General features: G+C 40.4%; 1 long non-coding RNA gene across 2 annotated transcripts in view; it reads left to right on the forward strand.

Moving 5' to 3' along the window:
* LOC145545382 (uncharacterized) overlaps positions 1 to 26,255 on the forward strand; it is a 179,681-nt gene that overhangs the window by 101,385 nt on the left and 52,041 nt on the right. Inside the window, exon 4 of one of the 2 annotated variants that reach the window (XR_014082038.1) lies at positions 19,304 to 19,511. This is a non-coding gene — a long non-coding RNA (uncharacterized LOC145545382). Of the gene's footprint in view, positions 1 to 2,186; positions 2,341 to 19,303; positions 19,512 to 26,255 lie in introns of those variants that run through there. The other variant, XR_014082037.1, reaches the window with a different exon arrangement.

The following is a 26,255-nucleotide window of genomic DNA, read 5'->3' on the forward strand; positions in this document are numbered from 1 at the left end:
AGTGACCCAGTTTCCACAAATCAGATTTCTCCACACAGATTTGCATGTGGAAATGACTCACAAGAGGCAGCCACATGTGGGGAGATCAAATTTTCTGGTAAGTAAAGTGGGGCATCCAGTTCTTCCCTTGAGGTTGTTGGAGGGTTCTGACATCTGATTCTTTACATCATGAATGCTGAATACTGGAAGGTAGCTGCAATGGTGTCCCTCTAGAAAGGTTCTATGATATGCTGCAGTATTTTCCTGACTGTGCTTTCCCTAGCTTCTTTTTTCCTGACTGTATAGCATCAAATCCTAGTTCTCTGTCTCCCTTGGTGAATCTGTGAGCTGCCTGTTTGCTCTGCTTAGTCACTCAGTTGTATCTGCCTCTTTGTGACCCCATGGAGTGTAGCCTGCCTGGCTCCTCTCTTCATGGGGATTCTCCAGGCAAGAATGTGGAGAGGGTTGCCATGCCTAATGTTCCTTTAATAAACCTCTTCCTGCTTCAACAGCTAGAGTAACTTCTGTTGTCTGCAACCTAGACGCTGACTAATATATTCAGTAAAGACAATTATATTATACTCAGTAATATTTCGGCAAAAGGTAAGACCAGTGTTTTGTGAGAAACTCTTAACTTTAATCATGTCTTTTCTACCAACTTTTATTGCCCATCACCTTCCAATATCTCTAAAAGTGACTTAATGGAATTTAGATATCATAAAGGTGATACCCTATGGCTCAGGTGGTAAAGAATCTGCCTGCAATGCAGGAGACCAGGTTCGATCCTTGGGTTGGGAAGATCCCCTGGAGAAGGGCATGGCAACCCATTCCAGTTTTCTTGACTAGGGAAATCCCATGGACAGAGGAGCCTGGTAGGCTCCAGTCCATGGGGACACAAAGAGTTGAACGTGACTGAGCAACTCACACACACACACAAGGGTGATACAATAGAGATTATCAAAAGAATAGACACAGAATTTAGACTCAAAAAAGTAAGACTGTGAGTGAGAAACCATAATTGAAAGAGCACATTTAATTGTAGGAACTTCATTCCCCAGACACTTGGATTTCATTGCACCTGAATGAAAAAGATATTTCTGAGAAGAAAGAAAATTAAGTTTCAGTACTTTGTAGAGCAGAAATCCCAATAGTAATTCAAAAGAAAGAAGATAGTTTATCATGGAAGTGATTGTTTAATCGTGGAAGTGAATACATCTTAGAGGTGATAGAGGTGAGCAGATAAGGGAAGAGGGAGTACTCTAGACCTAAAGGTAATATTCAGAATTTTCATCTCAGTTATTCCACTTAGATGCTGAGTAAATCACTGCATTCAAAGCTGCTCTCATTTCTTCCAGCTGATGACTGCACTCTTGAAAAAACAAAGTGCTCAAATTAGGATGCTTGTTTTATTGTTATTTATGCCTACTCTCCTTTTTTTCCCACACAGTCCTGTGGATAAGTAATAGTGACATCACCACAAAAAACAGAACTTCTTACATGAATCCTGCTTCAGGAATGCCCATGATTATCATTGTGTTAGTCATTTAGTCATGTCCGACTCTTTGCGACCCCGTGGACTGTAGCCCTCCAGGCTCCTCTGTTCATGGAATTCTCTAGGCAAGAATACTGGAGTGGGTTACCATTCCGGGATCTTCCCGACCCAGGGATCGAACCTGGGTCTTCTACATTGCAGGCAGATTCTTTACCATCTGAGCCACCAGGGAAGACTTTCAGATCCCTGCTTTTTTCCCTATAAGATATATCTGTTATTAGAGATTTCCACTTTTTTTAAAAAGGTTTATTTATTCATTTACTTTTGGCTGCATTGGGTCTTCGTTGCTGCAAGCAAGCTTTCTCTAGTTGTGACGAGTGAGGACTACTCTCTAGTTGGGGAGTGCAGGGTTCTCATCGCAGTGGCTTCTCTTGTTGGGTAGCACAGGTTCTAGGTACTCAGGCTTCAGTAGTTGCAGCTCCAGGGCTCTAGAGCGTGGGCTCAGTAGTTGTAGTGCATGGGCTTAGTTGCCCCAAGTCTCATGAGATCCTCTTGGAGCAGAGATTTAACCTGTGTCCCCTGCCTTGGCAGGAGGACTCTTAACCACTGGACCACCAGGGAAGCCTGAGATTTCCACTTTTTTTCCCTAATTTGAACGCATTGATCCTACTGAGGCAGTAATACTTCTCTCCCATGTTCACCTCTCCCATAAAAGGAAAAAATTCCACTCTTACTATACATGAGAAAAAATTGAGAAAGAGAGAAATGAACAATGTAATTTGAAATGGAATTAAAGACCATATACACATCCTGAAAGTTAAGATGATTCTTAAAGAAATCTGAACAAAGAAGCAAGGCATAGAAAGCAGGTAAGCTAGTACCATGTGCGAAGTCGATAGGGAAAATAAAAAGTCTCTTCAGATAAAAGCACATTCTGGTAGAGGTAATAAGGGGGGTTGCTCTAGAAGTTCACATCCAGTAGACAATGTCACTTTCATAGGCAAAGAGCAACCTATGCAATCACTTGTGCCACAAACATCTAGTGACAAGCAGCATCAGACACCTGAGAACTAATTATAGCTTGCCCTTCATTTTCAGCCTGCAATTAGACAATTGTGAGTGTAATTATTTGTGTACCATTTTGTAACAACAGATAATTGTGACTAAAGAGCTACCTGCATTGTGAAAGGGAGAAATAATTGGGGCCCTCTTTTAATAAGTTTGTATTTTAAATCTGAGCAAATGTATAATCTGATTAGTGGGAAGACACCCATGATGTTTTTAAAATTACATTTTTATATTTTAACAAGTGCATTTCCTAGCCTATTTGTGGGCCTCACTGCAGCATCATTGGCATAGTACAATCATCATAAAACTATAAAGAAATGCCACATCACAGATGGACCAATCATGAGTGCTATCCAGAACACATGGGCATTCTGTAGCCAACACAGAAAAGTTACAAGTAAAAGATCCAAAAGCTGAATCCAATCATTTGCATCACACTTGAAATATAAAGAAATCGACCGAAGGGCATCCCGCTCAGCACCTGCCACATGGAAGGCACACAGCAAGGATTTCCTAAATTGGAGCTGTTAAAATCCCCTCTCTTTGTGTCTTCATGGCATTCAAAACATGCCTTTACTTTAACACCCAGTGTTTTGTGTGTGTGTGTGTGTGTGTGTTTGTCTATCTTTCCCTACATCTCTGGGTTATTGCAAGAAAATGCTCATGTCTTTTATTTTCCTCAGCCTCAGAAGATGAACTCAAATTAGCTTCAGTCAAACAAAACAGAACAAAATGATCGGCCAACAGAGGTAGGCTCTCAGCAGGGTTTTTTCTTTCCTGCACCTCAGGAGGCAGCCTCCTCCAGTAGAGCAGACTCATTCCCTTTATCGTGGGTGGGTGTCCTTCATGTTGGGGGCAGGATAGGCTGATGGCTCTTCAATACGACTGTCCGAGCCTTGAATCTGCTCCACCACTTAACCTAAAGTAAGTTATTTAACTGCTTTTGAGCCTCAGTTTTCATATTTGTAAAATCAGGGAAATAATACTACTTAGGTTGTTGTAAAGATTAAATAAGATAATATATTGTATTATAATTGATAATATATTGTATGTATAAGGAACTCATCACAGTGTCTGATGCATAAAATGTGCTCAATAAATATAAGCTACATTTAGTGCATTTATTTTAGTGTTTTTTGTTTTTAATGGAAAAGGCAGGGAACAAGGTATTACAATAGACAATTCTAGGCTTATCACATCCTAACTTAGTGGTCCCAAATGAAAAAGGGAACACCAGCATCTATAACAATTTATAACATCTCTATATAATTTATAACATCTATAACAGTACCCCAGCATCTATAACAATTTCTCAGAATACACAATTTGGGGGCAAGGATTCTGAGTGGCTAAGACTTACTGAGCAACTGAGCACACATACACATACATCGAGGGTTTACTATATGCAGGGCACTGTGGTGTTTCCATGCATTATCTCAATTTTCACCACAACTCTATTATGGAAGTGGCATATTTACCCTCATTTTACAGACAAGCAAACCAAAGCTTAGAAAATTTTAGCACAGAAGGACACAGAGGTCGGCAGCCTTTATTTTTTGTTGGTGAAAATTAGATAGTAAATATTTTAGGCTCTGCAGACCAGATGATCTTTGTCACAACCACTCAACTCTTTATTGTAGTGTGTGTTAAAAACCAGAATTCAACTGAGGACATTTTGAAGATCTAATTGGTTTTACTGAACAGTTCACAAGCTGGACAGTGTCACATCTAGCAAGCATTGCAAAGGGCTAGTGAAAGACAGGACAAGGAAGTCATAACCAGAAAAAAGGATTATTTCAGATTAGGTCATTTCCCTTTTAAGAAAAAAGGGCCTTATTAAGTGGCTTACCTCATCTTCCTTTGAAGGATGGAGAGGGCTATATGAAAGATTACCTCATTGGTGCTGACCAGAATATTCCTGGATAAGCAGTTAAGACTACATTTCTAGGACTTCCCTGGTGGTCCAATGGTTAAGAATCCACCTGCCAGGGCAGAGGACTTGGGTTCAACCCCCAGTCCAGGAAGATCCCACATGCTGAGGAGCAAGAAGCCTGTGCACCACAACTACTAAAGCCCGTGTGCCCTAGAGGCCATGCTCCGCAATAAGAGAAGCCACTGCAATGAGAAGCCCACACACCGCAGCAAAGAGTAGCCTCTGCTGGCCACAACCAGAGAAATCCCATGCATAGCAATGAAGACGCAACACAGCCAAAAATAAATAAATCAATAATTTTTTAAAAGCCTACATTTCTAGGGGAGATTGAAGTTTCATGGGTTAAGTATTAAGCCCTGATTTGGTGGCATGGTCTAGCATAAGTGACTCCATATTAGGCCTATGATATTTTTTAAACAATGCCTCTTCAGCTTATCTGAGAGGTGTGATGAAAATTTAAGGCATTAGCACCACTCTCAGCTGCTGCTCTGAAATTCTCACAGTTTGTATTGTTCTTTTGTATAGAGAAGAGAAGAGAAAGTTAGTCACTTAGTCATGTTCGACTCTTTGTGACCCCATGGACTGTAGACCACCGGGGTCCTCTGTCCATGGGATCCTCCAGACAAGAATACTGGAGTGGGTTTCCATTTCTATAAATTATGACATTTTTGCACAGGTCATGGCTTCAGGCTCACAATCTTTAAGTTCGTCGTTCTTTTTCTTTTCTGATGGTTCACTCTTACAGAGATCATTTGCTTGGTGGTTAGTGGCTGTGGACTTGCATTTAAGGCTTTTGAGAAAATACAATATATAGGGGAAATTATAATGATTCTAATAAGCAGTATAATTCACAGTGTCCAGAGACCCAAATTAATCAAAATCAAGTAAATCAAAGAAGAGGCTCATTGAAGGAATCACCTTTTTAAGCCAAGTGGCTTGCTCAGTGATCTTGTATAATTGAGTTTCAACTTTTCCAAAAGTGCAACAGTTGGTGTTGACCACAGCATAGACTCCTTGCTCAGTTAAAAGATAATCAAGGATCATCCTATTGTCGAGAGCAACTTTGGCCACAGAGTCTAAGGGTCTTTGTTGGACAGCCATTGTCTTAGCAATGGAATCTGCAGTAACTTCATGAGTTAAGGAGAAACTTCCGGACATCCCTGGCAGTCTAGTGGCTAAGACTCCATGCTTCCAATGCAGGGGGCATGGATTCCATGCCTGGTCAGGGAATTAAGATTCCACATGCTGTGCAGTGCAACCACAAAAGAAAAGAAAAAAAGGCTATATTAAAAAAAGAAAGGAGAGTCTTCTGATCATGTCCTCATTTGCATTTACTCCTAACCAGAGAAGGTGGCTCTGCCAAAAGAGGAAGACCCTGAGTCATAAGTGCTTCCTGGTGGGTCCTTTCTAACTTGACAATGGAAATTCAGGGGAATCAATCAATGAGGTGTCTTAGTTTGCTTGTGAAAGGCAAAGAGGCACCGTTGGGTAACCTGAGGTGTTGCCTGCCTGTGCGTTAACCACCTAGGCATTCTTGGCCCAAGAAAAATGATAACCAGCACAGACAGAGACGATCCCTGTTGGGGCACAACCATTTCCATTAAGGAGATACTTTTAATGGGTTCATACACAGGGATTGAGGTCTTTTAGTGGGTGGAGCCAAATCTGATTCAGATAATCATGGGAATGTGGGAGTGCAAATATACTAAGATTTACATAAGTAATTGTGTCTAATTGGGTACACACAGGTATGATCAGAGGAAGGAAAAACAAGGCACAATTTCTGGCCGCAAAAGTTGAGCTCAGTAAGAGACTTTTGTTTTCCCTGGTAGCTCAGATGGTAAAGAATCTGCCTGCAGTGCAGGAGACCCAGGTTCAATCCCTGGGTCGGGAAGACCCCCTGGAGAAGGGAATGGCAACCCACTCCACTATTCTTGCCTGGAGAATTCCATGACCAGAGGAGCCTGGTGGGCTACAGTCCATGGAGTCCCAAAGAGTTGAACACGACTGAGCGACTAACACACAAGAGACTTTGTGTGAAAGTGTTGATTGTAGTTTGCATTGACATCAAGAATAGAAGAGAAATTGGTCACAGGGAGGATCAGAGAATCTCAGGCATCATAAATAGATTGAAAACTTTGATAACAAATCCAGTAATCAGAAAGATTACTGCCCCCCACTCTTAACAATGAAACCTGGGAGATAGGATGAGGGTGTTAACTTCCGGGCCAAAACAGAGTGAAGAGAAGAATAAAAAGGAGGAAGGGTTTCATGTTTAAAGTATGAAGCCTCAGTCCAGCATCTTAGGTAGAAGCAGTCTGCTTCAAAATCAGCTACTTCTCTTCCACCTCGATTCGTTCTGAGCTCTCCAGCCTGTGTACAGGACCCGGTGTCAGGTGGAGCCTTTTTTAATCATAAGAGAAACGTGTACCCAAGGCTCAATGCTTGCTAGTTTTGAGGCACTGTCAGTGGTCAGAGCATTTGGTAAGGTTCCTTCTAAAGGGACTAGAGGGTTGTCTCCTTGTGATGTTTCCAGAATACCTAGTCACTGGACTCCAGACTGTGACCAATAGGATCCTTTGAATTGGGATCTGGGAAAGCTCCTTCAGCCTGTTGATGATGAGCTTTAGCATAAGACATACAATAGCTGGTCATACTAGCATGAGACAATAAGGAGTCAGTAGGAAGTTGCATACTAATGGTCTACTGGTGACTATCACAGGTGGAGATATGAGTTTCTGTTTTCCAGAGGGGTACTGCATACAGTCGGAGAAGGCAATGGCACCCCACTCCAGCACTCTTGCCTGGAAAGTCCCATGGACGGAGGAGCCTGGTAGGCTGTAGTCCATTGGGTCGCTAAGAGTCGGACACGACTAAGCAACTTCACTTTCTCACTTTTCCCTTTCATGCACTGGAGAAGGAAATGGCAGCCCACTCCAGTATTCTTGCCTGGAGAATCCTAGGGACGGCAGAGCCTGGTGAGCTGCCGTCCATGGGGTCGCACAGAGTCGGACACGACTGAAGCGACTTAGCAGCAGCAGCAGCACTGCATACAGTTGGCAAGGCCAGAGGTATTACCTTAGGCCAAAGAAGTCCAGTAGCTTTCTTTTGACCTTGCCTGATGATTAATTGTGCTGCTGCTGCTGCTGCTAAGTCGCTTCAATCGTGTCTGACTCTGTGCGACCCCATAGACGGCAGCCCACCAGGCTCCCCCGTCCCTGGGATTCTCCAGGCAAGAGCACTGGAGTGGGTTGCCGTTTCCTTCTCCAATGCATGAAAGGGAAAATTGAAAGTGAAGTCGCTCAGTCGTGTCTGACTCTTAGCGACCCCATGGACTGTAGCCTACCAGGCTCCTCCGTCCATGGGATTTTCCAGGCAAGAGTACTGGAGTGGGGTGCCATTGCCTTCTCCGATTGTGCTAGAGACAGTATAATTCCAAAAAGTTTGCAAGGTTTTCATTAAGGCTCATATGATTTGTCCTGTGAATTGGGTACCTCAGTCACTGGAGGTAGTGGAAGTCTATCCCAGGTGGAAAATACATTTTCTAATAGTTTCTTTGCCACCATGAGGCATCAGCTTTTGCCAGAGGAAGGGTTCAACCCATTTGAAAAACACCCATATAATAACAATATATTGATCAACCATGCTAAGTGGCAACTGAATAAAGTCCAGCCACAGATACTCAAAGGGTCCAGAGTAAGGAGGTCTGAGACCTAAATAGTTTTTTTCAGGATTATGGACCTGACATGCCAGATGTTACTACTTTTGCAATTTTATCAAAGTCTCCCCACCAATGGCTGTTCACAGATCGAGTTATCTCAAATACGCCGTGATGGGCAGTAGAAAGCAAAAGCTGAAAAATGGGATCTACAAGGGGTCAGAAAAAAACAAGTGGCTATCTTGGGTTTGCCATAGTCCTGACAGTCTATTTTATTTACAACCACTGTTCGCCCATCTTAATTTCTCTGATTCAGGAGCAGACTGTTGCCACATTACCAGAACTTCAGGATGGCAAAAGTCCGGCAACAAGGGGTCATTCTGTAGAGGTACAATGGACTTCATCCACAAGAGCCATAATCTTTATAGACTGTTGCTGCTGCCCTCACATGAAAGTCACTAGGACTTTTCCCTTGATAGTCATTTAGGTTCAGGCCTATTAGTATGAGTCAGTTTTGAAGGCAGCAATTTCAGAAGAGAAGAAAATAGCAGTAAGAAGGCCATCTACTTGTGGCCCACTGTGGATTGGGGTCCCAGAGGAGGTAAGAAAACTCTTTTGTTTCCATAACATCCCCAAATCATGGATGACCCCAAAGACATACCAGCTGTCAGTATAAATACTAACAGTGTGTCCTCGGATAGCTGCTGAGGTGCTCTGGTAAGGGCATCTGCTTATTGAGCTGATTCAGTATGTGGGAGGCTTTCTCTTTCAAGTGGTTCATGTTGGATAGTAATAGCATAACCAGCTTGGAAATTTCCATAGTCATTTCTACAGTATGTCCCATCAACAAACAGGATTAACTCAGGATTGGTTAAAGGGGTGTCTTGTAAATCAGAAGGCAGTGTCACAAAAAGGGACATTGTTATTTTCTCACAGTCATGGGGCTCACCTTTGTAGGGTAGAAGAAGTGAAGTAGCAGGATTGAGAATATTGCAACATTTAACACAGTACACATTGCTATATTTACAATGGATAACCAGCAAGGAACTCTGCTCAATGTTCTGTAGCAGCCTGGATGGGAGGGGAGTTTGAGTAAGAATGGATACATATATTCCTATGGGCTAAGTCCCTTTGCTGTTCACCTGAAACTGTCACAGCATTGCTAATCAGCTATATCCAATACAAAATAAAATGTGTGTTTTTTTTTTTTTTTAAGAATGTTGCGACATTTAAGATGGAGATTAGGAAGTGAAAGCAGAAGAATCTCATAGGAGGATAACCTGCTTGCAGAGAAATGTGTCAATTTAGAGTTAAGAGGACTCTGGATTGCAGTGAGGAGGTTGTTAAGTAAACACAATTTCCTAGGGTTAGGTCTGCTGAGGCTTCTACTAACTTCCACTAACAGGAAGGAATGACTGACTCAAGTGCATTCTACAATATGCATGCCTGTGTTTATTACCATGTCTTTGCATGAGCATTTCCAGAGCCTGGTTCTCTCTCATGCACAAATAAGGTGAAATGTTTTGAATCATTAGGTAGCCCTAAGGCAGTGGTTCTTGCAGAGCTTGTTTTAGTCTTATAAAAGCCTGCCTGTGTTTGTCTTCCCAAATAAGGGGTTCAAAGGCTGAAAGTTTAGTTAAGTTCCTAGAGTGGGGAAATTAATAGAGAAAAATTAGGAACCCATGGCCGCAATAACCAACCAAGTTTGTTAATCCATGAAACTCTTGCTTCTTTGTGTGTCTAGGAAATTCTTAAATTAGCTTAATCCTTTTTTGACATAGCTGGATTTCTTCAGTGCTTAGGTTATGACCTACTTAATGAGCAGTATCTAGAGAGAATTACAATTTTTCCTTAGTAACTTTATATACCTTTTCAGCTAGTCTTTTATGGATGCTTCTTTGGTAATTTAGCACAATAAAAGGTCATCTAATATTGTAAAAGGATTGATTTTCAAGGAACTGGAGGGATCTTACATCTTGGGGGAGTAGGGAGAAATAAGAAGGCGCTTTAGTGAATCCCTGAGGCACAAGGTATATTTCTGTCCAGGTATACTACTGATTGTGAACCCCAGTTCCCCTGATGTCGAGTTCCCTTGCTAAGTTACTTTGTTATCATTTTTTAAAATTGAAGTGTAGTTAATTTACAATGTTGTATAAGTTTCAAGTGTACAACAAAATGATTCAGTTACATAGATGTGTATATATATGTGTATATATATATATATCCATATCTATTCTTTTTCAGAATTTTTCCCTCTAGGTTATTACCAAATATTGAGTATAGTTCCCTGTGATATACAGTAGGTCCTTGTTGGTTATTTATTTTGTGTACAGTATGTATATATATTAATCTCAAACTCCTAATTTATCCCTCCCCCTCCCCTTTCCCCTTTGGTAACCATAAGTTTGTTTTCTGTTTCTGTGAGTCTATTTCTGATTTGTATGTAAGTTCACTTGTTTCACTTTTTTTTTAGATTCCACATATAAGTGATATCATATGATATTTGTCTTTGTCTGACTTACTTCACTTAGTGTGATCATCTCTAGGTCCATCCATGTTGCTGCAAATGGCACCATTTCATTCCTTTTTGTGGTACTTTATTCCCTTTCTTGTCTTGCCTTTTTTTCCCTCAGAATTGGGGGACATCAAAGAAAAGGGGGGATTTACACTGAGTAGGATACTTTCTAGGTACAAAAGCCCCTTTCTGTCCCCTACTTCTTGTTTGTAGAAACTGGCTTTAGTCTACTAGGCCTTCCCTGAAATCTAACAAGCAGACTCAAGCAGTTGCTAATTAAGGATATGAGACAAGGCAGAAACAAAAGAAAAGCCATTAAATAAGTAATGATAGCCTAGGCAAGAGTTCAGTGGTTAAACAGAGTCCTACCTAGTTCGCTTAAGGTTCATATATACTAATCAGATACATACCTTTGAGTTGTTCTGTAGAAACTAAGACCATCACCCAGGTGAAGGATAGTGACTCATTGTGACTATAGCACATAGACCCCAGACTGATTGGAACCATAAGGTTGATGATTAAGACTGTTAGCACAGAACAGTCCATGAAAAGTCAGAAGAAAGTCCATGAGCTGTAACCCCTCACCGCAAAAGTTGCCTTAAAAAGCCCTCCCCTGAAAGCCATTGGGGAATTGAGTCTTTTGAGAACGAGCTACCTGTTCTCCTTGCAATAAATGTAATTTCCTTCACTATAATCTGTTGTTAGTAGCTTGGCTTTGTGTCTCATGAGCAAGAGGACCCAAGTTCAGCTTGGTAACAGTTTTTCCAAGTAAAAGAAAATAGATTTTGGTTGTTGAGATCTAGGAATGCTGCAAAAGACTGAACAAAGGTCTACAACAGTGAACCATTTTGAGTCTGGTAGGACTTAGGACAAAAGGGTGTTTTGGTATGAAACAACTGAGAAACTGGGAAAAACTATCTTGTTAATAGTGCTTAAATCCTAGACAAATATCCATCCCCATCCATTAGGTTTCCTAACCGGTGAGATCTGTGTGTTGCAGGGGCTGGTACAAGGAATGATTTGCTTTTTTTTCCCACTCTGAGAGGTTTGTTGGCATATAAGAGTGGGGTTTAAAGTAGAAAGCATAACTTCAATATCAACTAGAATTAGGCAAGGTTTCCCATTACTTTTACTGAGAGCCTGCTGGTAACAGTTTGCAGTTTGCTGGAGAATCTCTTGGAGTCCCATCAACTCTGGGAACAAGTCATATGGGGGCCCTCCCTTGGGAGCAGATATGGAGGCACTAAAGTTGAAGAATTTGCATAGGACCTGGGAGCATAATCCTTTGTCTAGTGTCTCAGTTGATTTCAAATGAGACAAAGGTCCTGAGGCCAGCATTTTGATGGTGGACCCCTACAAGGGTGTAATATAAGAGGCTGAGGTATTATCTTAGCTCTCTAGCCTTGCAGCTGTAATAACCATAAGGCCAACAGCTTGGCAGATTTTTGTTTATGGTCTTGCTCTAAGATCCTTTCAAAATACTTAGCCTTGGGACATACCTGGCGGTCTAGTGGCTAAGACTCTATGCTCCCAGTGCAGGGGGCCTGGGTTCTATCGCTGGTCTGGGATCTAGATCCCACATGCCCCAACTGAAGATCTCATGTACTGCAACTAAGACCTGGCGCAGTCAAATAAATAATTGAATAAAAATAAATAAATATTTTTTAAAGTGCTCAGCTATGATCATGAATTCAGTCAGACTGGTCCCCCCTCCATCCTATTTTCTGCCTTTTTAAAAAATCAATCCACTTATCTCAGGTGATAACCATTTACAAATAGGCAGCTAGAGCCTGTTGGATGACCCTACTTATTAGGGAACCTGGAATGCCTCAGAAAGAGGGCTTCTAAATGAAGATTTTAGGGCTTCTAAAAATCTGCCACAGATCCATCTTTCTTTTGTTTGCATGACTGAATAACAGACCAATCAGTTCAGGCAAGGGAGACTCTAGGAATGGCTTATACAAGGTCAGCTGCTGTTTTGCGAAGTTTTTATGGTCAAGGGTCTTGAATATCATTCTTGGGGTTTGCCATTTGGTTTCCTGTGTTTATGATTTTGGGCTTCAACAGGTCCTGTGAACACACGCACAAGCCGATAAAGTTCTGGCATCCTAGGATTGTAGGCCCCAATAATGAGTCTAAATTCATAAAAAAAACAAAAACAAAAACCTTTTGGGGATCCTCCATAGGCTTAGGAAATTTCTTAACTATGATCCTTAGTTCAGTCTTTGACCAAGGGGAGAAAGATACCTGAGGTGGTTTGTCTGCAACCTCAGGTATATTTTAAACAGTAACTGTTTATAAAAGGATTTTTAGTTTAAAAAGTAACTGTTTAATAAAAGTATTTTTAGTTTAAAAAGTAACTGTTTATTTTAAAGTAATCCGTTTAATTCTGTTTAACAGTCCCATCAGAATGGAAAGGCAGTTCAGACAGAGAGTCATAAAATGTGAGGCAAAGAAGGATAGAGGGGAGCAGTGTCATGTTAGTCCTGTTGTCTTTTATTTTAGGTACCTCTTTTATTTTTAATTTTTTATTAACCTATTTTAACAAGTCTTTATATGAAGCTACTTTGAATCTTGAAGACTTTTGGAAGTTTCTGTATCCTAGTTCAAATAGGTATCCCATTCTGTTTAATTCAGGAAACTGTACTTTCAAATGCACTTCCTAAATGAATGATTTTATCTAATTGGAGCATTCTCCATAATGGCCATTGCAATTCTAGGTTGTTTTAATAATATTTTTCCTATTTTTGTGGATATTTACAGCTTCCAGGATTATAATTCTTGGACATAAAATAAACAGGTGTGCTGGAAGGTAGCATGCTTGGTTCTTTAGAAATTAAAGATCCAATCTCTTTTTAACTGGCCTTTACCTACACAAGACAAACAAATATGTGTACTTTACTGCAGTTTGGCCAAGAAAACTGTTCATGTACCACAAACAGTTCCCAACATGGAACCTAGGACTGGGAGAAAGGATTGAATAAGCAGGCCTCAAATGAAAGTTGCAAACTAATTCCAAATAAATGAGGAATCGCAGCTGCTACCAGCAGTTCTCAGGAATCTGGGAACAGAATCAAGGGCTGGGAATTTCCAATCAAATGGGCAACTGTGGCTTGAACTACCAGGAGCTCTGATTGTGAAAATAGTGATTCTAGAAAAATAGGGAATGGGCTGGAAAGCCAGTTAGATCAGGAGCTTGACACAAAGACAGAAACTTACCCACAACTTTCGAAAATGATGAGAAAGATAATGAATTCAGGTTCACAGGTACCATGCCTGTATTTCTTGTTGTCCCAAATGCCATCAGACTTTCACTTCATAGCCCACTGCTGTCACCAAATCTGTTCTAAAAACAAAACCTTTAAAGTAAGTTTTAAAGATCTGATTGGCTTTGTTAAATATTCATGAATCAGGTAGCATCCCACCTACCAAGTAAAGGAGAGCTCCAAAGGGCTGTGGGAAGGGAAGGAGTTTTAAAGGCAGGACAAGGAAGTCACAAACAGAAAGAAGAATTATTTCAGATTAGGTCCTCTTCCTTTTGGGAAAACAAAGCCTTAGTAGTTGAATTAGCTCATCTTCCTTTAGGGAATAGAGAGGGCTTTCCTGGTGGCTAAGATGGTAAAGAATCTGCCTGCAGTGAGAAAGACCCATGTTCCATTCCTGGATTAGGAAGAACCCCTGGAGAAGGGAATGGCTACCTACTCTAGTATTTTTATTTTATTTATTTGTTTGTTTGTTTTGACTATTGTGGGTCTTTGCTGCTGCTTGGGTTTTTCTCTAGTTGGAGTGAGCAGGGGCTACTCTTCATTGTACTACACAGGCTTCTCTTTGCAGTGGCTTCTCCTGTTGCAGAGCATGGGCTCTCGGGCTCAAGGACTTAGTGTTGCAGTGCATGGGCTCAGTAGCTGCGGTTCCTGGGCTGTACAACACAGGCTCAGTAGTTGTGGCACACAGGCTTAGTTGCTCCCTGGCAAGTTGGATCTTCCCCAATGAGGAATCAAACTTGAGTCTCCTGCATTGGCAGGTAGATTCTTTACCACTGAGCCACCAGGGAAGCCCCCCTACTCCAGTATTCTTGCCTGAGAATTCCATGGACAGAGGAGCCTGGCAGGCTATATACAGTCCATGGGGTCGCAAAGAATCAGATAGGACCAAGTAACTAACACTTTCACTTTCATGAGAAAGATTACCTTATTGGTGCTGACCAGAAGATTCCTGATGGACTGGTTAAGACTACATTTCTGGGGGAAGTTGAAGCTTCACTTAGATTAGTTATTAAGCTCTGGGTTAATGTGTGGCCTAGCATATGTGACTCTATTTTGAGCCTGTGCTTTTTTTTTTAAAACATGAAAGCAGCCATAGACAATATGTAAACAAATGAATAAAGTTGTATTTTAATACAACTTTTTTATGGGCCCCAAAATTTAAATTTTGTATAATTTTCATGTGTCATAAAATACTCTTCTTGTTTGGATTTTCATGTGTCATAAAATATCATTCTTCTTTGAATTCATTAATCATTTAGAAAGGGCTGTATGGAAACGGGCAATTGGTTGGATTTGACCATTAGGCTATTGTTTGCTGATACCTGACTTAGTCACTTTCCTAAGGCCATACAGCTAAAACTGGTGGACCCCAGGCATTAGATCTGTGTGGTGTGACTGTAATCTGCACATTTAATGACATCTGCCTCTCGTTTTGTAAAAATGTACTACTGTTGATGAATTGAGTTAGGAAGATTGAAAGGAAACATTTAGTTGAAATAAGCAAAAAGGACTACTGGATAGCCTTTCAGTGGAGTGCTGGATGGAGTCTCCAAGAATGTGACTGGGCTATTTTATAACTCTGTATGTTGTAGCAAAACAATAGCTATGCAAATAATTCTTGACTAAAGGCAGGCAGCTAAATTCTATCTGGTGGAGGGGCAGTACTACCCTACTGTGAAAAAGTCAGTTCTGTATCCAGTTATAAATTCATTTCAATATTCCTGGTCTATACATATGTCTATCCTTTATCCAAAGGATAAAGTGAGAGTCAGAATTTTACCATTTTGAAATTATCCTCTTAACAGTTTTGAAGGTCTTCATGAGATGCCCAATGGATTCACCCAACAAAGCTGGCTGAAATTTGCCTACTCTCTGTTATTTTTCATCTTAATTGTATTTCTATGAATTTTGTGTTTTGATTTGTTTATGCCCAATAAGTCTTTCCCCATTGGTAAGAGAAATGATTGGGAATTTGATTTATGGTCTATTTGGTAATTTTTGTAAAGGGATTATTGGATTATAGGGATCTACACATATTTGTTCATTCTTTTTATGTTTGTATGTCTAATTGACTATTTTGAGCTAAATCAAAAGTGAGAGCGATTGGAGATGCTACACTGCTGGCTTTGGAGACAGGGTAAATGGCTGCAAGCCAAGGAACACAGGTAGCCTCTAGAGCTTCCAGAATGAATGCAGCCCCTTTATTTCACCTCTTTTCAGCCTTCAGGCCTCCAGAAAATAGTAAATTTGTGTTATTTTAAGCCACTAAGTTTGTGGTAGTTTGTTACAACAGCAATAGGAAACTAATACAGATTCTTTAATAATATGTCCTCCTTTAACCAGGATATAATTGGCAGGAGAAAGAAGAGTTGGGAGGAGCTGTTACAACAAAGAATCCGTTGGAGGACCCTGAGAGTTCGAAATGCAGCGGCTTTTCATTGGCTGAGCTGTGATAATCTCTCATTGACTGAGCTTTTGCCAGGCAAGGAGAAATTATTTTTCCTCCTGCTGTGTTGTGAAACAGTAACTTTCTATTGAAGTTGCAAAGAATATATTTTCCTGTTGGGTCTGCAGTTACGGTCAATTGATAAGACATAAGAGCTCCCCTTTCTGGACTTTCAACTCCATTTTGTTTTGTTTTATTGAAGTTCCAACTCCATTTTAAATGAAGTTTCTGTTCATTAATTTTCACTCTGCCATCTGAAGCTTATCAGTCTCTCCTCTCCTCCTGGCTGACTTTTCCACTTTTTTCTGTTTACACATAGTTTCCTGATTGGACTGCCCACCAAGTTCCTCTTTCTAGTCTAAGGATGACCTCAACACTGGTAGAGAACAGAGATGATGCACACACCTTGAGTGGAAGGAAGTCCTTCCTGAACAAATACTCCAGCTGTGCACATCCCAAAAGACGTCCTCCCCTAACTGGGCTCTTGTGACATAATAAGAAATATATATTCGGTCTTCCTCCCCTGTTTCTGGCACAGAGCTCCTAAAACTCTTGTAATTTCCTAAGTGATAAGAAGTGAAGGACCATCTTTTGTTATAGTATTTAGTTTTTGTCCCCAGTTCCTGAGAAAGCTCTTAGAGCAATAAAGGTGGAAGCATATTTTGTTATTCATAACAAGCCTCTTCCTACCAGAAATAAGTTTATGTTAATGGAGTGATTTTTGAAAATCCGCTACGGATGGGAGATTTTTGCCAGGGAAACTGACTGTGTGATTAGAGGACTGGAACTTTCAGCTCCATCTCCCCACCTCAAGGGAGGGGAGAGGGACTGGAGATTGAGTTAATCACTAATGGCCAATAGTTTAGTCAGTCATGACTACCAAATGAAACCTCCAGAACAATCCCAATCAAACAGGTTTGAAGTGTCCAGGTGGTGAACACATTCACATGCTGGGAAGATGGTATGCCTGAAGAAGGCTTGGAAGCTCTCTGCTCCTTCCTACATGCCTTGCCCTGTGCATCCCTTCTGCTTCGCTGTTCCTGAGTTGTATGTTGTTTTTAGTTTCAGGTGTACAGCAAAGTGATTCAGTTACTTATATATATAAGAATCTTCAGATTCTTTTCCACTATAGTTTATTACAAAATATTGAATATAGCCCCCTGTGCTATACAGTAAGACCTTGTTGTTTATCTGAGTTGTATCTTTTATAATAAAGTGGTAAATGTGTTTCTCTGAGTTCTATAAGCTGTTTTAGCAAATCATTGAATCTGAGGGAAGAGACAGGGAAAACTTCAGTTTGTTGTCAAGTAGGACAGGAGTCGTGGATAACCTGGGAACCTACTGCTTGGGATTGGCAAATAAAGTGGGGACAGTCTTCTGAGACTGAGCCCTTTACCCTATGAATTCTAATGCTAACTTCAGGCAGATAGCTTCAGAATTGAATTGAATTGTAACACATCCAGTTGGTGTCTGCAAAGAAGTCGAGAAGAGTTTGGTGTGGAAAATCCACTGGTTTTGGTCTCATTAGTGTTATGAGTGAGTAGAAAGAGAAATGAAGTTTTTCTTTCAGCTCTTCTTCCCTCCCTCAATTCTACAAAATAGGGCAGTCCTTCAGAACTATCGTTTTCAGTCAGTTCAGTTCAGTTCAGTCGCTCAGTCATGTCAGACTGTTTGTGACCCCATGGAACGCAGTACGCCAGGCCTCCCTGTCCATCACCAACTCCCGGAGTTTACTCAAACTCATGTCCATTGAGTTGGTGATGCCATCCAACCATCTCATCCTCTGTCATCCCCTTCTCCTCCTGCCTTCAATCTTTCCCAGCATCAGGGTCTTTTCAAATGAGTCAGTTCTTCACATCTGGTTGCTGAAGTATTGGAGTTTCAGCTTCAGTATCAGTCCTTCCAATGAATACCCAGGACTGATCTCCTTTAGGATGGACTGGTTGGATCTCCAAGGGACTCTCAAGAGTCTTCTCCAACACCACAGTTTAAAAGCATCAATCCTTCAGCGCTCAGTTTTCTTTATAGTCCAACTCTCACATCCATACATGACTACTGGAAAAACTGTGGCTTTGACTAGACGGACCTTTGTTGGCAAAGTAATGTCTCTGCTTTTTAATATGCTGTCTAGGTTGGTCATAACTTTCCTTCCAAGGAGTAAGCATCTTTTAATTTCATGGCTGCGGTCACCATCTGCAGTGATTTTGGAGCCCCCAAAAATAAAGTCTGTCACTGTTTCCATTGTTTCCCCATCTATTTGCCATGAAGTGATAGGACCAGGTGCCATGATCTTAGTTTTCTGAATGTTGAGCTTTAAGCCAAATTTTTCACTCTCCTCTTTCACTTTCATCAAGAGGCTCTTTAGTTCTTCTTCACTTTCTGCTGTAAGGGTGGTGTCATCTGCATATCTGAGGTTATTGATATTTTTCCCGGCAATCTTGATTCCAGCTTATGTTTCTTCCAGCCCAGCATTTCTCCTGATGTACTCTGCATATAAGTTAAGTAAGCAGGGTGACAATATACAGCCTTGACGTACTCCTTTTCCTATTTGGAACCAGTCTGTTGTTCCATATGAAGTTCTAACTGTTGCTTCCTGACCTGCATACAGGTTTCTCAAGAGACAAGTCAAATGGTCTGGTATTCCCATCTCTTGAAGAATTTTCCACAGTTTATTGTGGTCCACACAGTCAAAGGCTTTGGCATAGTCAATAAAGCAGAAATAGATGTTTTTCTGGAACTCTCTTGCTTTTTTGATGATCCAGCGTATGTTGGCAATTTGATCTCTGGTTCCTCTGCCTTTTCTAAAACCAGCTTGAACATCTGGAAGTTCACGGTTCACAAATTGCTGAAGCCTGGCTTGGAGAATTTTGAGTATTACTTTGCTAGTGTGTAAGATGGGTGCAATTGTGCAGTAGTCTGAGCATTCTTTGGCATTGTCTTTCTTAGGGATTGGAATGAAGACTGACTTTTTCCATTCCTGTGGCCACTGCTGAGTTTTCCAAATTTGCTGGCGTATTGAGTGCAGCACTTTCACAGCATCATCTTTCAGGATTTGAAATAGCTCAACTGGAATTCCATCACCTCCACTAGCTTTGTTTGCAGTGATGCTTCCTAAGGCCCACTTGACTTCACATTCCAGGATGTCTGCCTCTAGGTAAGTGATCACACCATCGTGATTATCTGGGTTGTGAAGATCTTTTTTGTATAGTTCTTCTGTGTACTCTTGCCACCTAAAATGTCATTTTAGATTCACATATAAAACAGAAATACTTCCTTATTATATATTGCTATGTTTTCTGGTCTCCATACAATATAGTTGGGGGGAAGAGCTATTTTTATTTAAAAACAAAAAAGAAAAATTTATGAGACAGCAATCTCAGTTTTGTAAAAAAAAAAAAAGAGGAAAAAAATGTGTGCCTGTGTATGTATGAGAAGACACTGACATTTACGGTGGTCACTACCAGTGATAGGATTACAACTGATTTTAATGGTTCCCTTGCCTTTTCATCATTTTCTAGTTTGTTACAAAAATAATAAAAAGGATACATCATACATAACATCCTCATATTTTTAATTTTTTCACGGTGCCTCAATAATTCACCAAATTGTAAGAAATTATGAATGAGAAGCATGCAAATCAGACTGACTTGTCCAGGGACCAGAAATGCCTCAAATAATCCTGAAAACACTTATCAGAGCTGCACAAACAAAGCTAAAGAACTAAGGATCTAGACCCAAAGCCAGACCATGCAGCTGTATTCCCAGTAGATTCCCATGACACGGAGATGGTACCGAGTAAATGTGCAAGTATTCTGAGTTGGCTCTATCATGCAGAAGTTATCCTTTATCACACTGTGCATGGATTTTGCTCTCGTTTTGCTTTCTAAACCATTTCCCTGCACCTATCTCCCTCTCTCTTGGGGTGAGGTCCAGACAATAGCATGAGAATCCTTAGTTGCCACACGAATGCCTCACTGGAGTGAAGAAAATGAGACTTCATTTGTGAGGAGGAACCCAAGAAGAGCGATCATTCTCTTCTAACAGCTTATAAAGATGTGAATATAATTTTGTTTGTTTTCACTTCTCCTTTCCTCAGGACTCTCTCAACAGTCCTGATAGGAGACTGTGGTAAGCAACACAGTCCCCACTGTATGGGAACAGAATTTACCGCCCTATAATATGTCTCTTTGGTATATTAGTTGTTTTTTGTTCTGTTTTGTTTTGTTTTGTTTTGTTTTACCACAGCAAACACTTTTAATAAGAACACAAAATTTGCACAAGAGGCACATTCTGGGGAATGTAAACGAACTATCACAAGTAGTAATTCTGTTGGCAGAATAAAATAAGGCTCTCTCAGAGTACAAACATACAGGAGGGAATGAGTTAAAATAGGTTTATGATTTATAGTCACATTATACTGTGTTGAACACTGAAAACAAGCATATTATTAAAAAGCCAGCTAAATGGCAATTGAATATATATAACAAATCTTAGTCTACATAGTTCATGTAAAGTTTTAAGTACTTCATTTCAACACAAAAGAAATGAACAAGTGAAGAGATGTATCTCAAAGTATTAATTTATGTCTATGACAAAAATCAAGAGAACTTATATTGAAAAAGCATTACATTACTGATAAAACCACGCAGAAGACAGACCACATAACACAAAACCAATAGTGCTGAGCTGTTTTAAGCTGGTTATTTTCTAAGAAACAGCAGATGGGAAGAGGTCTGAAAACCAAGAAGCAAAAGGAGTTGCTGTTTTGTAGGAAATATTTTCTGTAAGAAAAATCTTCATTTGTAAGTGTGTTTCCCTCTCTGTGCCTTGAAGAGGATGACCAAGTCTCTAGAAACATTTATCAGTGGAGAAGATAAAGACAAATCTGTATCAGAATCACCTTTGTTTATTGTGCTTTTCCTGGTAGCTGCTCATGACTGACTCTCCCTACCTTTAGCCTCTCTTTTGTCTTTAGCTGAGGATGGTATTTAAGGTGAGAGCTTTGGCCAGTTGGGTAAGTTACTCAGTTTTTCTGTGTTTCTGTCGTGTATACACTTCCCATGTGGCTCAGCTGGTAAAGAATCCACCTGCAATGCAGGAGACCTGGGTTCAATCCCTGAATTGGGAAAATTCCCTGGAGAAGGGAAAGGCTACCTACTCCAGTGTTCTGGCCTGGAGAATTCCATGGACTATACAGTTGCAAAGAGCTGGACACAGCTGAGGGACTTTCACTTTGGCTTCCCTGATAACTCAGTTGAAGTCTCAAGTTATTGGGGCTTCCCAGGTGGCACTTGTGGTAAAGAACCCACTTGCCAACACAAGAGACACAAGAGGTTTGATCCCTGGGTCAGGAAGATCCCCTGGATGAGGGCATAGCAATCCACTCCACTATTTTTGCCTAGAGAATCCCATAGACAGAGGAACCCGGCAGGCTACAGTCCATAGGGTCACAAAGAGTTGGACACGATTGAAGCAACTTAGCACACACGCACACATATATGTTATTAAATTTTGTTTCATTTTCTCCTGTTAATTTGTTTTATGTCAGTTTTAGTTCTTAGACCAGAAAAATCTAGAAGAGTAGAGGAATATTTCTTCCTCCCAAGCAGTGCTTCCTCTAGGCTGATAACATGGCTCTCTCTGCCTGACTTCATTTCCCCCAGAGGCCTCCTTGACTCTTCCTTTGATCCTGTCCTGGAGAGAATTTCCTACCAAACCTCTAGACATGCCCCAGTCCTGAGTCCTTAGATATCAGGTGGAACTCCTGCTACATGGTAACTGAAATACAGGCAGAGCAAAAACTATGCTATTTTAAAAATCATATGTCTGTAATTAAGACCTAGGCTCTTTAACCGTACCTGCAAGGAATGTGATTGTAAGACCCATCACTTCTTGAGTCATCCTCTCAGACACTTTATAATGTGTCAATTGTTTTTTAAAAAAAATATTTTGACACTTGTTAAAATGTTAAGGAAGACTTTATGCAAGACTTTTGCAATCGAGGTGTTGTAACAGGGGAGAACTATTCAGCTCACCTCCAAATACAGCCAAGACAGCTGGGAATTTATAGCCCATGAGCTGAGTAAGAAATCAGTGGATGCAGCAATCAGAGCTGAAAAAGAAATAAAAGGAATACAGATAGGAAAAGAAGAAGTAAAACTCTCACTGTTTGCAGATGACATGATCCTCTACATAGAAAACTCTAAAGATTCTACCAGAAAATTACTAGAGCTAATCAATGAATATAGTAAAGTTGCAAGATATAAAATTAACACACAGAAATCCCTTGCATTCCTATACTCCAATAATGAGAAAACAGAAAGAGAAATTAAGGAAACAATACCATTCACCATTGCAACAAAAAGAATAAAATACTTAGGAATATATCTACCTACAGAAACAAAAGACTTATGTATAGAAAACTATAAAATACTGATGAAAGAAATCAAAGAGGACACAAACAGATGGAGAAATATACCTCGTTCATGTATTGGAAGAATTAATATAGTGAAAATGAGTATACTACCCAAAGCAATCTATAGATTCAATGCAATATCTATCAAGCTACCAACGGTATTTTTCATGAACTAGAACAAATAATTTCACAATTGTATGGAAATATAAAAAACCTCGAATAGCCAAAGCAATCTTGAGAAAGAAGAATGGAACTGGAGGAATCAACCTGCCTGACTTCAGGCTCTACTACAAAGCCACAGTCATAAAGACAGTATGGTACTGGCACAAAGATAGAAATATAGGTCAATGGAACAAAATAGAAAGCCTAGAGATAAATCCACGCACCTATGGACACCTTATCTTCGACAAAGGAGGCAAGAATATACAATGGACAAAAGACAATCTCTTTAACAAGTGGTGCTGGGAAAACTGGTCAACCACTTGTAAAAGAATGAAACTAGAACACTTTCTAACACCATACACAAAAATAAACTCAAAATGGATTAAAGATCTAAACATAAGACCAGAAACTATAAAACTCCTAGAGGAAAACATAGGCAAAACACTCTCTGACATAAATCACAGCAGGATCCTCCATGACCCACCTCCCAGAATATTGGAAATAAAAGCAAAAATAAACAAATGGGACCTAATTAAAATTAAAAGCTTTTGCACAACAAAGGGATCTATAAGCAAGGTGAAAAGACAGCCTTCAGAATGGGAGAAAATAATAGCAAACGAAGCAACAGACAAACAATTAATCTCAAAAATATACAAGCAACTCCTGCAGCTGAATTCCAGAAAAATAAATGACCCAATCAAAAAATGGGCCAAAGAACTAAACAGACATTTCTCCAAAGAAAACATACAGATGGCTGATAAACACATGAAAAGATGCTCAACATCACTCATTATTAGAGAAATGCAAATCAAAACCACAATGAGGTACCATTTCATGCCAGTCAGAATGGCTGCTATCCAAAAGTCTACAAGCAATAAATGCTGGAGAGGGTGTGGAGAAAAGGGAACCCTTTTACACTGTTGGTGGGAATGCAAACTAGTACAGCCACTATGGAGAACAGTGTGGAGATTCCTTAAAAACTGGGAATAGAACTGCCATACGACCCAGCAATCCCACTACTGGGCATACACACCAAGGAAACCAGAATTGAAAGAGACACGTGTACCCCAATGTTCATCGCAGCACTGTTTACAATAGCCAGGACATGGAAGCAACCCAGATGTCCATCAGCAGACGAATGGATAAGGAAGCTGTGGTACATATACACAATAGAATATTACTCAGCCATTAAAAAGAATACATTTGAATCAGTTCTATTGAGATGGATGAAACTGGAGCCCATTATACAGAGGGAAGTAAGCCAGAAAGAAAAACACCAATACAGTATACTAATGCATATATATGGAATTTGAAAGATAGTAATGATAACCCTATATGCGAGACAGAATAAGAGACACAGATGCATAGAACAGTCTTATGGACTCTGAGGGAGAAGGTGAGGGTGGGACGGACGTTCTGAGAGAATAGCATTGAAACATGTGTATTGTCATATGTGAAATGGAACACCATTCCAGGTTCCATGCGTGAGACAGATGCCCAGGGCTGGGGCAGTGGGGTGGCCCAAGGGGATGGGATGGGGGGGTGGGAGTGGGGTTCAGGATGGGGGGCACATGTGGACCCATGGCTGGTTCATGTCGGTGTGTGGCAAAAACCACTACAATACTGTAAAGTAATTAGCCCCCAACTAAAATAAATAAATTAATTTTAAAAAAAAAGAAATGAATGGGTAACAGAAGATTATGGTTTAATGTGACAAGGTGAAAGCTAAGTCATGTTTAAAGTTCTATTATTTCAGTTCATAAACTATAAGAAAGTTACTGTTGACTATTCAGATTGCTATTTACAATACCTTTAATTTGTTCATTTCAGAAACATATTAAAATGTCAGCTATTAAAGAATGGTGATTAAAAAAAAAAGAAATCAGTGGATGGAAACTTACTAGGAGGCAACATCAAGGTTAGGAAGATTCTAAATAAACTGACTTAGCAGGATTCTTACTACAACTGAAGTAGGTACGCTAAAGATAGGACATGGGCCAAGGCCAACCCCTCGTTGAAAACAAGGCTCAGAGGAACCTAAGTTTGGTCAAGGAGAGAATCTTTGTCACAATATTTCCTGTTTTAAGATGTGGGTCCTAGAACTGAACGATGTAACACAGACGTGATCTGATCAATGCAGAGTCTAGAGGGTTCTGTCCTTTCTTGGTGTGAATGCTAAATTTCTCCAATTTATAAGGTTGATGTGAGATTGCTGGGTAGTCACAGAGCCCCCTTATATGGTTGGTTCATAATTAACATTGCAGGCAGCTAAAATATCAGGTGTTTACTCACAAGAACTCTCTTTCATCTTTCCATCATCTTACTACTGATGCCAAAAACTAGACCTCTGTGCACTGGTGCTGAATCAAATCTCATAGACAGAGTTTTGGGTGAAGTAGAAAAAAATAGCTTTATTGTTTTGCCAGGCAAAGAGGGACACAGTGGGCTTGTGTCCTTCAAAACTGTGTGTCCCAACCTGGGAGGATTTGGTGAGGAATTTCATAGCAATGGTTCAAGGGTGGAGTTGCTGATAAGATTAGGGTGTGTGCACTCCTTTAATCTGACCTCACATGATCTCCTGATGAACTTTTCTAGTTCCTTAATCTGATCTCTGATAGTCTTCTCTGGAATGAAGAATGCTAGCATCTTCCATTTGTTGAAGGTTTTAGTTCTATAAAGAGTTCAAAGATATTGTTATGGGAATGCCTTGAGTAGAAACCAGGACCCTGCCCCAAGACTACACTATTGTTTCTCGACTGCTGTTCCCTTGTCTCTGCAACTCCTCCCTTCCTTGATCAGCAACTGTTGGTGTCTTCCCTTTGGGACTCAGGGAAGGTCTTGGAAGCAGGAGTCTATCTCCTACAGACAAGAAATGGGAGATAGAAAGGCTTCCCATGCCCAGGAGCCCCAAGGGGTCCTCCTGTTTTTCAGAAGTGGCTCCACTCTGGGCCTAGGAATTTATTTCAATGATTGGATGTTACCATCCTCATTTGCTGTTCTACATTGCTTTGTGCGATATTTCACAAGTGTATGCCATGATAAGGGATGCTGCACAATTTAATGCTGATCTTGTGAACTATCTTGAGCTTACAGTTGGTGCAATATCTGAATAGATGCTGTGCTTCAAGTTTTCAAATGTCCTGTAGCATCCCTGTGAGTTTGCTGCAGCACTTCAGGGCACCTTGAAGCACAGCTTCAGAACCATGGCCTTGGTAGGCACTTCATCCCTTTTATAAATTGGAAAAGGAGTACATCAAGGCTGTATATTGTCACCGTGCTTATTTAACTTATATGCAGAGTACATCATAAGAAACGCTGGGC

The sequence above is a fragment of the Giraffa tippelskirchi genome, chromosome 4 (assembly GCF_054371585.1).
Source record: "Giraffa tippelskirchi isolate mGirTip1 chromosome 4, T2T-mGirTip1v1.2.pri, whole genome shotgun sequence".
NCBI classification, from domain to species: domain Eukaryota; kingdom Metazoa; phylum Chordata; class Mammalia; order Artiodactyla; family Giraffidae; genus Giraffa; species Giraffa tippelskirchi.